The following is a 12,532-nucleotide window of genomic DNA, read 5'->3' as shown; positions in this document are numbered from 1 at the left end:
TATATTTCTAGGTCCCTGGCGTATGTTAGGTGCTCAAAAATGCTTATAGGACGGATATCGGTGCTGATGAAGATTTGATAAAGATGATGATGATGGTTAAGAGAATGTTACATGAGATATGAAGTAGATCCTACAAGAGTAAGAACAGCCACTGCCCCTCTCGCTATACTTGGACTTCTCAAACACAAATCCTGAGTCCAGACTAAAAATATCAGACGTTTGCAAGCTGCATTTAAGTATCGATACGTTAGTCATCCTAGGAAACTTCAATTTCATTGGCAATCATAAAAATAGGTTACTATGCAAATTCCAATGCTTTTGCTATTTATAGGCCAAACACGCAGTCTAGTGGGACGTCAGTAGGTATCAGTGGGAGAATGAAGACATATATTTCCTTTCAGTAATTTGTTTCTAGGTGTGTTTTCTCCCTTTCCTCAGGTAAACTCTCTCAGAGAGGACTGACTTTTTCCGTATCCTACAGAGAGATTAGGGAATGCATAATCACACAGGGACAGGTTGGGTTCCAATGTGTTTCTCATTAAATTCTCTGTCATTCCCTCTGTGGGAAACTGGGAAATTTATCAGATTTTTGTACAGGGAGGTGAATTTCTGCTGAAGGGGCAACACAATGTCTTTTACTCTCCAGAGTGCAATTGCGGCTCTGCTTCCACAGCAGTCCTTCACTGTACCATAGGGCTCTCTTTGTAGGATGCGTGCATTCCATAACCTGTTTCCATACTGTGACACAGGTTATATATTTATATTTTTTAAAGGTCACTAGTTGCCCTACATTCTCCTCAATAAAGGGCCCCTGAGAGTAAGTGTAACCGTATACTAGAATAGTAAATATACCAGAAGAATATACAAAGGGCTGTCTAACAATCACCATTCTAATGGAGCCTGGGACAGAATGAGTTTAAATTTTAGAAACAAAAAGCAGCCTAAAAGTTGTACATTCTCAGCCTATTCTTTTTTTTTTTTGCATAAAGGATGCATTACAAAGGGGTGAAAACATGTTTTCTGTTTAAGTAATGGAAGAATAACAGTTACCGCAATGACTACTATAAATCCCCTCTGAGGCCGGCAGTTCCCGTAAATTATGACTGGGAGGGAAAGTCATGCCCATTTTTGTTGCCACATTAGTTGTATCACCGGGTAATAAAATTGGGTCCGCTCCAGAAGGAGTTTGTTTTCACCTTAGCAATCACGTTGTCTGAGATTCTCAGCCTTTATCTTCTGGAGAACAAGGACCAAATGAGAAAAGGACACATCTCAGCGTGCTGATGCAGAGCTCAGATCACAAGATCTCTCTGCAAGTCCAGGGAGTTTAACGTTTAATGACAAGAAATCTACTCAGTCTGGCAAACTCTAAGGTCCAAAGGAGCCAACTCAAAGTCAAAGAATTATGATTTCTTGGTTGCTAATAATTTATGGCAGAAATCTCTAAAAAATTTCCAATAAAAAGATTCAATGTTCATTTAACCCTTGACAATATACTGGCATTGTGCTAGAGTTCTAGGATAGAACTTAACACAGCACCTGTTTGGGGGAAATCTTACATTCTTGCTTATATTATTAGGGCAGTGGATCATATCTTTTGTGTTATATCCAGTTCTCAGATAGTTAAAAGTGACACTTATTCTTGCAAAGGAATTTAATATATTAGAATACTATTTATCACAATAGACCCAAAAGCTTAAGCTATAGGTTACATTACATACTTTGGAAGTACTTCACAAATTCTCTTGGCATTCCCTTTGGGAATTTATAATATGTTTTCCATTGGTTATTGACAAACATGCAAGATTATTCCACATTCATTAAAAGATAATTAGGGGCCCAATAATGAGTAGGAAAATAGGATGGAGGCTTTTCTAGGGAGACCTCAAATTCTGTTATAACCAACACTGACCTGATAGCTGGGATTGGAAGATCAATGGCCATCTAATTTTGGGACTGCTCAGAAATGGGAATAAAATGACTTATGCTTTCCAGAGTCTGATTTACTTCCCAAGAAAAAGATGTCCACAGGTTAGAAACAAGTTTCAAAAAGTCAGGAAGTGAATGTGGTCCTGAATCTTGCCTAATTTTTCAGCAATTTTTCTACCTGCTTGCAGGAAGCTAGAAAATTGTTAACAATTTAGCAAATTTTTTTCTTTAATAAAATGCTACCTCCCACTGTCGGTCTAAAATAAAGGATTATATCAGACTCCCTTTGAGAACAGCTGCTGCATTTTGGGCTGCTAGGATTAGTGCAAACAAACCTCCCCCAGGACATTTGAGGGGGTTGGCAAATGTTGCTGTGTCTACCTCGGGAGTTACAGAGGTACCCTTACAGTGGTTTCAGCCAGCGTTCCTGTAACATTGGCCTGCAGTCAATAAATATTTCATGTCTCTTGCCCTGAGGGTGTGCTCAGAGGACCACCCTGCAAGTGTCTGCCTCTGTGGTCACAGCTTCTAGCTGTGGGCGTAAAGGTGGATGTGGAGCCAGAGGCAGGATGTGCAGGCAGGATCCAATGTGGTTGAAATTTGGGATCACTGGTCTGGCTGTAGGGGATCTGGAGACTTCTTCATGTCAACACTCATTCTGGGAGGAAAAGCATATCTACCAGAGGATTATCATCAAGCATCAGCGTGACTCACTCAAGGGTTAATGGAAGGAAGCATTCATAAGAGATGAGGTTGCAGGTTAACAGAGAAATAGAGGCTTCTTGTACTTCTCAGCAGGCTTTCATGGTTGAGGCAACGTAGAATGTCTTCTGTTTAGGAAGGAAACTCTCAAAATTTCCAAAAGGCAGGGACCCAAGTGGGAAAGAGCCCATGTCTCCTTAGCTCTTTAAGACATGCATGAGTCATGCATCAAAACAGTAGAGGACTAACTGAGTATCTAATGAACTGAAATGGTTCAGGGTTTGGTCAAGGGTCTAATTGCTTAATAATGAGACTCAAAGGCCAGGGAGGGCAGTGTCAGTTTTGCATTGCCGAAGAAAATAAGAGGAAAAATGAAAATGATATCTCACATTGATTTTCGGATCTAATATCAGCTTCCCTCCACTCTAATGGATGGTGGGTCTAGTTGTTATAAATTATAATTTGGATGGCTTACTTATTTCCTGCCTGTTTGTTTTCCACAGGTATTCGTTGAGTGCCTACTGCAGGCCTAATACAGTACTAAGTATTGGATACGCAGAGATAAACAAGACATGGTTTCTTCCTTCAAGAAGCTTGCTGTCTAGATGGGAAGATGGACAATTAAACAAATAAGCCCCACATATGCTATGGCGGAGGGGCTGGGCTCAGTGGGCAATAATATTAGTATTAGTAACTTGACTACTATAATTCTCACTACCACCTTACATCTGAACAGCACTTTTTAGTTTTAGTTCAGCACTTTTCATTTTTAGAATATATTTAACTACCTTATCTAATTAGATATAGAGGTAAATCACCGAAACGGAAATGAATAGCTTCTAAAGTGTCGGCATTTACACCTTGAATATTGTGGTGCTTGGTGCAGATTCCCTCTTCAATCCTGAGACACTCCTTCTCCAGTTACTGGAGATGCATCTTCTCAAAGCTGTGCTCATTGGCCTTAGGGACCTGCTCTGTCTAAGGTTATACCCACTCCCGGGGGCACCGTGAGGCCAATGACTGGCTGGTTCAGATATACAAAGGTTGGGCCCACTTGCCACAATTTGCAGTAAATATGGAGGGTCATACTAGCTTCAAAGTAACTCTAGGATCAGCTGGGGCTCTTCTTGTAAGCATATAGAGGGGTCACCTTCTCCCTCTAGCCTGGCTTCTTACTTCCTTTCAGGTAATGATGTAGATAAGATACAACACTCTCTGTTACATTTGAATTACAGGTGAAAAAAGAAGAATGTTTTAGTATTACTATAATCAAATATTACATGGGCATCCTGTATTTTTATTTTCTAAATTTAGCAACCCTACTTACAGGTTTAACTCTCAAGAGCACTCCCAACAAACCTTTTTTGTGCTACTCACAGCCATACATTGTTTCTGGGAAATCCATTCTCTAGGAATAGGTATTATGGTCAGTAAACACCAAGGAGTATCCTGGACTGCAAAGGAAAACTCAGAGGGGGACAAGAAGAGGATTTAGAAGGACACCTTTTCACATTTAGGGGGACATATTTCAACATTCTTATGGGCATAAAGACCTTTATACCCATAAGCAATGCCAAATTCAGAAGTTTCAGTGGCTATACAAATTCTAATATATTATGTCCAAAGTGTGATCTTGAGGCATTAACTCTTTACTCTACCAAGATATTAGCTGTCAGTCTACACGTTTGCGTGTGTTACACCAAAGCACATGGACTGTATTTTCCTAAAATTATACAAGGAATGTAACCAATCTGTGGCTTATCACCAACATTTGTGAAAGTCTCTTAAGAAGTTGATCACTCCCTCCTTCATGAAACACATTTTTTACTTATTTTCCAAGTGCCACATGCTCCTCATCTTTCTGCTAGCTCAGTGGCTGCTCCTTCCTAGTCTGGCTGCTTTTCTTCTTGCTGAACTCTAAACCTTGCAGGACCCCAGGGCTCAGTTTTTGGCTCCTTTCTTTCTCTCACACTCTATGTGATCTCACCCCTGCTTTAAATATCATCTGTATGCTGATGACTCCCAAACTTAAATCTCCAGCCTCAACCTCGCCCAGAGCCCCAGGGTCACATAATCAGCTGCCTACTCAACACTGCGTCTTGGATGTCTAACAGGAATCTCAACCTCAGCACGTCCAAACCTCAACTGTTGTTCCCAAACCGGTTAAACTTCCGGACTTCCACAGTTTAATAAACAGCATAATTATTTATTCAGTGACTTGAGACAAAAATCTAGGAATCATTCTTACGCCTTCTCTTTCCCTTATAACCCTCATCCAATCTACCAGTAACTCCTTTTGCCCAAACCTTCAAAATAAATTCTGAATCCTACTGCTTCTCTCTATCTCTACTCTATACCTTAGTCCAAGCTACCCCCATCTGTAGCTAGATCTTTTTCTATAGCTTCCCAACTGGTGTCCCTTCTTCTTACAGCAGTGGATTTTACAGAAAAGTCAGAGTGAAATTTTTAAAACTTAAATCATGTCACTCTCCTGCCCAGAACCCTTCAGTAGCCTCTGAGCCCACTAGAATGGATTCTGGTTCCTTCTTCACTCTCCTTTCACATATCTTACACTCACTCTGCTCTAATCACAGTGGCCTGGAATGCCTTTCCTCCAGTTCTTCATCAACTCCATTCTTTCTCTCCTCAGAGATGCCTTCCCTGATGATTCTGTTTAGAGTCTCTTCCCCAAGTTACTGAATCTCGGCCCCTCCTTATTTTCTTTAGAGCATTTTCATGCTCCTCAATATCTTGTATACTTTTGGGTTTACTGGTTTCCCCAGGGGAACGTATGCAATCTGTCTCCCCCCCGTAGAACATAAGCACCTTGAGGGAAGCTCAAGTAGAGATTCGTGCAGTATCTCTGCTGCCAAGCAATGTGCCTGGCACATAGGAGACACTCAATATTTACTGACTGAGTGAATGAATACAGTCAGTTCTGCTATAACTCTTGTTTTGAAAAACACTAATTTGTTTCAAGTTGATATATAAGGGAACAATTTGATAATGTGAATTTTGTGTTTGCTTATATGCAATTTCATCTATGAGAAATACTAGGCATTTCAGCTGAACCAAGCTGGATATGAATAAACAAAATATCCTACACATACCTCATCAGGTTAATGAGCCATACTTGTCCTCATCTAGTGTTAAAATTTTCTACCTGATTTCAGATAAACCTCCTTCAACCATGTTATGGACTGAATTCTGTGCCCCCAAAACTCGTATGTTGAAGCCCTAACTCCCAGTGTGGCTATATTTGGAGATAGAACCTTTAAGTAGATAATTTATGTTAAGTGGAGTCACAAGAGTGGAGCCCTAATCCTATAGGACTAGTACCATTATAAGAAGGGGAAGCGACACCAGAGCACATGCGTTCTCTCTCTCTCTCCTGCTACTGCGCGCACAGAGAAAAAAGGTCGTGTGAGGACACAGAGAGAAGGCAGTCATCTGCAAGCCAGGAAGAGAGTCCTCACCAGAAACAGAATCTGCCAGAACCTTGATCTGGCATTTTCAGCCTCCAGAACTGTGAGAAAATAAATTTCTGGTGTTTAAGCCACCCAGTCTGTAGTACTCTGCTATGGCGGCCCCAGAAGACTCATATAAACCACTTGACAGTAACTCACAAGCTACAGCTCTTCCCGCAGCCAGCCTGCTCACACAACCCAGCGCCCTCCCTCTTCAATTTCCTCCTCTTTCTTCTTAGCTTTTTACGTATTTTTTCTCTCCGGTCTTTTTCTCTTTTATGATAAAAGTTTCGTCTCACTTTTTTTCTCTCACTCTTTCTCTGTTACACAGAGTACACTGGAAACCTAAGTTCAAGCAAACATAAGACCTTTTTAAAGGAAAATCCCATATTTATTATAGTATGTGTGTGTTTATTAACCATTTAACATGTGTGCACTGTGCTCTCAATTTTATTAGGTTATATCCTCTTTCATGTGCCGCTGATGCAATTCTGAGTGTTGTGCTCCTAACCCCATTTTTTCATGGGTCCTGTGGTTTTTATTGCACAATTTTGCATATTGCAGTGATTCTAGAAATGCATATGTTGGGTTATATCAGAAACGACTCTTTTATCCTCATAAAAAATTTGTGAGTTAGAAAGTATATCCTTATGTTACAGATGAAGCAAAAGACTGAAGCATTAGGCGTAAGTCACAATGTGTTCTTTACTGTGCCAGGCATGCTTCTGTCCTGTATCTTCGTATATTAATCCTTACTTTTTTACATTAGCAACCATCTTTAATCTGATCATATTCAAAGTAAGTTGTCTTTTTGTGTTATATTTGCCTTGGCAAAAAGACATAAGGATATGGCCTAGATAATTGAGGTTTAATGTCTACCATTGACAATGCAATATAGATTGAAATTTCCACTGGTATATCCTTATTACTGGGCTCAACAAATTGAGTTGGCAATTGCTTGATGTTCATGCCTCATTTCACTGTTTAGGTCTAATATATATTCACTACTAAACAATATCAGTTTTAAATCACATGAGTCAGAAGCAAATAAAAATAAAGTAGATTAATATATAAACAACCATATTATTATAGTTTTAAGAAGCCATGCATCTCATTATCAGATAATATTTACCAAACACGTACTATGTGTAGATGTGTAAAAATGACTAAAGAAAATTTAGTCTTCCTTTGGTTGTTTCATGTATGTTGTCTCCTTTACTATATAAGTTCTTCAAACCTGGGAGCCATCTGGGTGAACTGCTCTGTAATAAGAAGAGCTGAGACTGGCAGATGGGAGTCTGTGTCCTGACCTTAGCCCTGCCATGAATTAAGTGGAAGGGCTTGGACATCTTAATGGGGCTTAACTTGATGATTTGTAAAATTCTCCAGCAATATGAACTATTGTATTAGTCAGGGTTCTCCAGAAAAACAGAACCAACAGAATATCTATATCTATAGATATACACATTTATATGTATCTATCTAATCTATCTATCTGAGATTTATTATAGGAATTGGCTTATGCAATTATGAAGGCTGAGAAGTCCTATGATCTGCTGTCTGCAAGAGGAAGATGGATGCCCCAGCTCAAACAGAGAAAGTGAATTTGCTCTCCCTCCATCTTTTTGTTTTATTTGGGCCCTCAATGGATTGTATGATGCCCACTCACACTGGGGTGGGTAATCTTCTTTACTCAGTCTATCAATTCAAATGCTACTTTCTTCTGAAAACATCCTTACAGACACAACCAGAAGTAACGTTTTATCAGCTATTTGGGCATCCCTTAGCCCAGTCAAGTTAACACATAAAATTCACTATCACAGCTGGGTTTCTGCTGCTTTCCCTCCAGCCCAGTTTCCAAATTGGCTGCATTTGGGCTGAACCCTCTGTTCAGACTGTAAATGGTGTCATGGAGAACTCTATGTTCTTCTACCAAAACTCCAGAGACCTCTGCAAGTTCCCTTTAGAAAGGCCCTAGTGGATAGACAAGAGTAAGAGAAAGTCTCTAAGGGAATATAGTCCTTGAAACTTCTGAACGTGGTGCACTCAGAAATTATCAATTTAACTGTTACAGATGACTGAGGGGGGAGGATAGAATGCCAACAAGACATGGTTAGTTTAATCAGTACAGTTATTTGAATGAATGAAAAAATTAACAAACATTTCTTTACTTCCTTTGCTGGTGTAGGCCAACCCTTAAAGGTCTTTTAACACTATCTCACACTGGAGTAGAAGGAGTTAATGAGATTATTCCAATTTAGAGGTAACCAATACCATCATAGTCTCCTACACGATTTAAATCTTGTTTTCAGCTTGACTCTCCCCAAACAGATAACACTTCCTAACGTAGCTCCCATTAATCTACTGCTATATAAGCTCATTTCTCTCTTTAGATTCTTTTGTTCTTTCTTAGAGTGAATTCTTTCCAAAAGAAAAAGGAGAGAAAAAAATGTAATAGGTATAAATACCAACATGACAAAAAAACAAGCTAAATATATAAATGTATACACTAAGATACAGGAAATTGGATTAAGTTGCTTCTAAGGTGATATCCAAATCCAAGCTTTCAAAAAATATATAAAATTCACTAGTTGTAAACATGTTGACTGACCAGCTGCCTCATGAATTAGAATTTAAGTTATTTGTTCAGAATCTCATGAAAGTGGAAAACCATGGTAATAGCCCTCATAGGAACTGACCTTAAGACGTGCTTCAATACTTCAGTGATAACCCACACATTCAATAGTGAGGTACTCATTCAGAAAGCTTGTGATCTTGTCCCTGAGAGGGCTGATAAGACTAATTTTCCACATAGCTTGAGTGGGAGAAATGAGAACACTATTGTTATCAACCACGACAACGAAATGAGCAGACTGGTCTCACCACAGACCTACTGACTCAGAAACCCTGGGCGTGGGGCTCAGAAATCTGTTTTAGCAAGCCCTCCTGGAGATTCTGATGAAGAGGGAAGTTTAGAAAAATTGCTCTAGGACAGTGTTCTCAAAGAAAGGAACAAAAAGGGTAGAAAGGACATCGACCTGAGATTTTAGCTGTGACTCTGGTTTGTCACTCCCTGTAGAGTCCTTCAGAAGGACAATTAAAAGTCATTGTAGGGGGCCAGCCCTGATGGCCTAGTGGTTAGAGTTCCGCACTCACTGCTTCCGTGGCCCTGGTTCGGTTCCCCGGGTGTGGAACCACACCACCCCTCTGTCTCTTGTCATGCTGTGCTGGTGGCTCACAGATAAGAACTGGAAGCACTTACAACTAGGATATACAACCATGCTCTGGGGCTTTGGGGGAAAAAATTAGAAAAAAAAAAAGTAATAGTAGGGCAGGAGAGAGCTGCAGGCGATTCTCACCCCTGGCTGCACATTAGAACCACTTGGAGGTATTTAAAAAGAAAACACCATTCCAAGGTGGTTTTACCACCACCAAAAACAAAACCAAACAAACAAAAGCCTCCAAACCAAAAAGAACCACCTCAACAAAAACTCACTCTGGGCTGCCTCCTAGCAATTCTTATTTCTTTATCCTGAGGTGGGGCCCCAAGCTCCCATACTGTTAAGAGTTCCTCAGATGACTCTAATGTGGGGACTTGGATTGAGAATCACTGAGTTGTAGAGACTGGAAGTTTGGAACACTGCAAAACTTAAAATACCACAAGAGAAAGTTAGCGATATTTCCTTAAGGCACAGTTTAATTTAACTAAGCACTGGATGGTAACAGCTACCACTTGGCCCAGTTATCAGAGCTCCTGTGGCAATTAGGAGTCTCTGTAGTTTGCAAGGCCACTGCCATTGCTCCTAGTAGGACTTGTCAGCAGGCTTTACAGGGCTGCTGGGCCCATACACAAGTAGTGTTGTATCCCTTTAAACCAAGCCCACTGCCCCTTTTGCAACCATGCTCTGTGTGAGGGGAAAGCAGTCAAGCTCATGGAAAGAATTTTGATCTCAGAATACGAAAATCCACATTGGAGCACCTACCTTGCCGCTAACCAGCTGCACAATTAGGTGAAATAACTGAAATGAGCTGCACCTGTTTCCTTATCTGTCCTACTCAATAAGCTTCCTCCTGGCTCTAAAATAAAAGCTTTACTCATAGTCTCCTTTGTTTCCTGCCAAGCAGACACTTTTGCATTTATATATTGTTGAGACAACATAGTCCAATTCACCACAGATCTCAGTCCTTAAGTCTTATTCCTTTGACTTTTTCATTTATTAAAGTTAACCTTTCACTTTTCAATAAATAAGATTGATTCTCTAAGGGAAATGCAGAAATTGCTAGAATTATGTTCACACTATGATCTGAGAATGTCCACTTTACTTTTTCCAACTGTAAAATCACAAAAGACACTAGGTGCAATCCATTAAGTTACCTGTAAAATCAAGTGTTAATGAAAAAAATGGACTCGGCCATAGAAAGTAAGAAGCCTCTATGGCGGCTCTTTTTTTGATTAGACTACTGTTAGATTTGATATCATGATTCTTTTTTATTATGAAGCCAACTTATAAGCCAGGACTGAGCAGAGCTTGGTTGTAGCACATTCCTTTCCTTTCATAAACGATGCTCCAGATAGTATGTGATTCTGAGAGGTACCATATGAAGCGTATCACACAATTATTACGGTCCATTCATCATGGTTGGTTTCAACTGCTGGGTTTGGAAACCATACAAAGATCAGATTCTAAATGGAGTACTTAGGAAGGAGACAGATATGGCCTCTATCTTTACTGCTTCTGTACTCGAACCTTCTAACATTTTAATGTGTAAATATTCCGTCTGCTGTAGCATAAAAGCTGTCTCTCTCTTCCCATCTCTCTCTCTCCCACCCACCTTCCCTCTTTCCCTCTTACCTAACATATCTCCAAATATTATTAAATTGGAAAAGCTCACCTGAGAGTTTCAGGTAAGGTTTTATTTTTGTTGAGGCACAGGTCTATCGATAAATGTCAATTTTCACTTACATGCTTTTAACAAACCTCGATACGCATGTGTGTGCAAACACACAGATTTACAGCCTCAATAGCAAAACTACTGCCTTTTCTTTAAACATGGTCTTGGAGGCAGTCACATGGGCCTCCACTCAAGTTTGAGGACTCGAACTAGGAAGTACTGGACTGGAGGAAATGAGACCTCTAGTTAAAGACAGACAGTACTTTCTAACTAGCATGAAAGAATAAGTGATTGTTATCAGGAAAGGTAGAGAGATATTTTCTGGATTTCAAAAAAATCCTTCACATAATTAGCAGATGGGAATGAAAAATGGCATTGTGATTCAGCAAGCAGAGCCTACATGTACCTCTCACAGTTAGGTCTATGTGGCTTGTGAAGAATATTTTTCAGTTATAACAGTCATTTAAAATCACGTATGGCAACATACTGAATTTAGACCCATAGTGTTGAATTGCTGTACCACAAAGAGTTAAACCAAATTTTTAAAAAACAACACACTCATCATCTTGCTTTCAATTAAAATATTAATGTTAGCGAGAGCAAAATTATTTGAAGGATTGATAAATATTTTAAACATTGTGAATTATATTCTATCTCCTTTTCAATTTCCATTTCATGTATATTTATAATACACATATGTAATATGTGATATATATTACATATATAATATATTGATATTTCATGTTTATAAAGGAAGGCCACCTATGTAGGGGACAATCTATGACAGAAAATTAGTAACAAAAACGATCCTAAATGGATGAATTAGGGTATTGGGTTCATCTACAAGCAAAGGCAGTCCTTTTTTGAAAACAAACATCAATTCAAAATAACAAACCAAAACCCCTGCAAATCGTATTGAGGATTTATAAGAAGGTGATTGCTTTAATTCAGCAAGAAAGGTGCAAACTATATATCAAGGCAAGTTCTCCAGCTAGGTGAAGTATTTCAAACACGCATTAAGACTTTGACAAGTAGAGTTACTTTGATGATATAATTTGTGTGGTACCTGTGAGACTTGGGGAAATTAGATGCCTAAGAGATTTCTCACTATCCATTTTATGTCCACTGACACTCAGTCATACCTCCTGCTCTTCTCTCTTCCATCGTATCTGGATATAAACAAAAATCTCAGGCAAGAGAAATTTCAAGCTAAAAAAAAAAAAGATGGTTGGATCAATAGGTAGGTAGATGTATAGGTAAATGGAGAAGAAATATTTCAGCTCCACTCCCAAGTCTCCATACCTTTTAAAATCAACACTATTAATACAAAATTATTTGAGTCCACATCCCAAATTTTATATCTTTGTTTATAAATTGCATAAAAGTACTATTGTACCAATATATAACTGTTAATAATATGTATTGAAACAGTAAAAAATTTTTTTAAAGATTGGCACCTGAGCTAACATGTGGCCAATCTTCTCTTTTTCTTCTTCTCCCCAAAGCACCCCAGTACATAGTTGTATATTCCAGTTGTAGGT

The sequence above is a fragment of the Equus asinus genome, chromosome 3, assembly GCF_041296235.1.
Source record: "Equus asinus isolate D_3611 breed Donkey chromosome 3, EquAss-T2T_v2, whole genome shotgun sequence".
Lineage (NCBI taxonomy): Eukaryota > Metazoa > Chordata > Mammalia > Perissodactyla > Equidae > Equus > Equus asinus.
Note: the sequence above shows the minus strand (reverse complement) of the source record.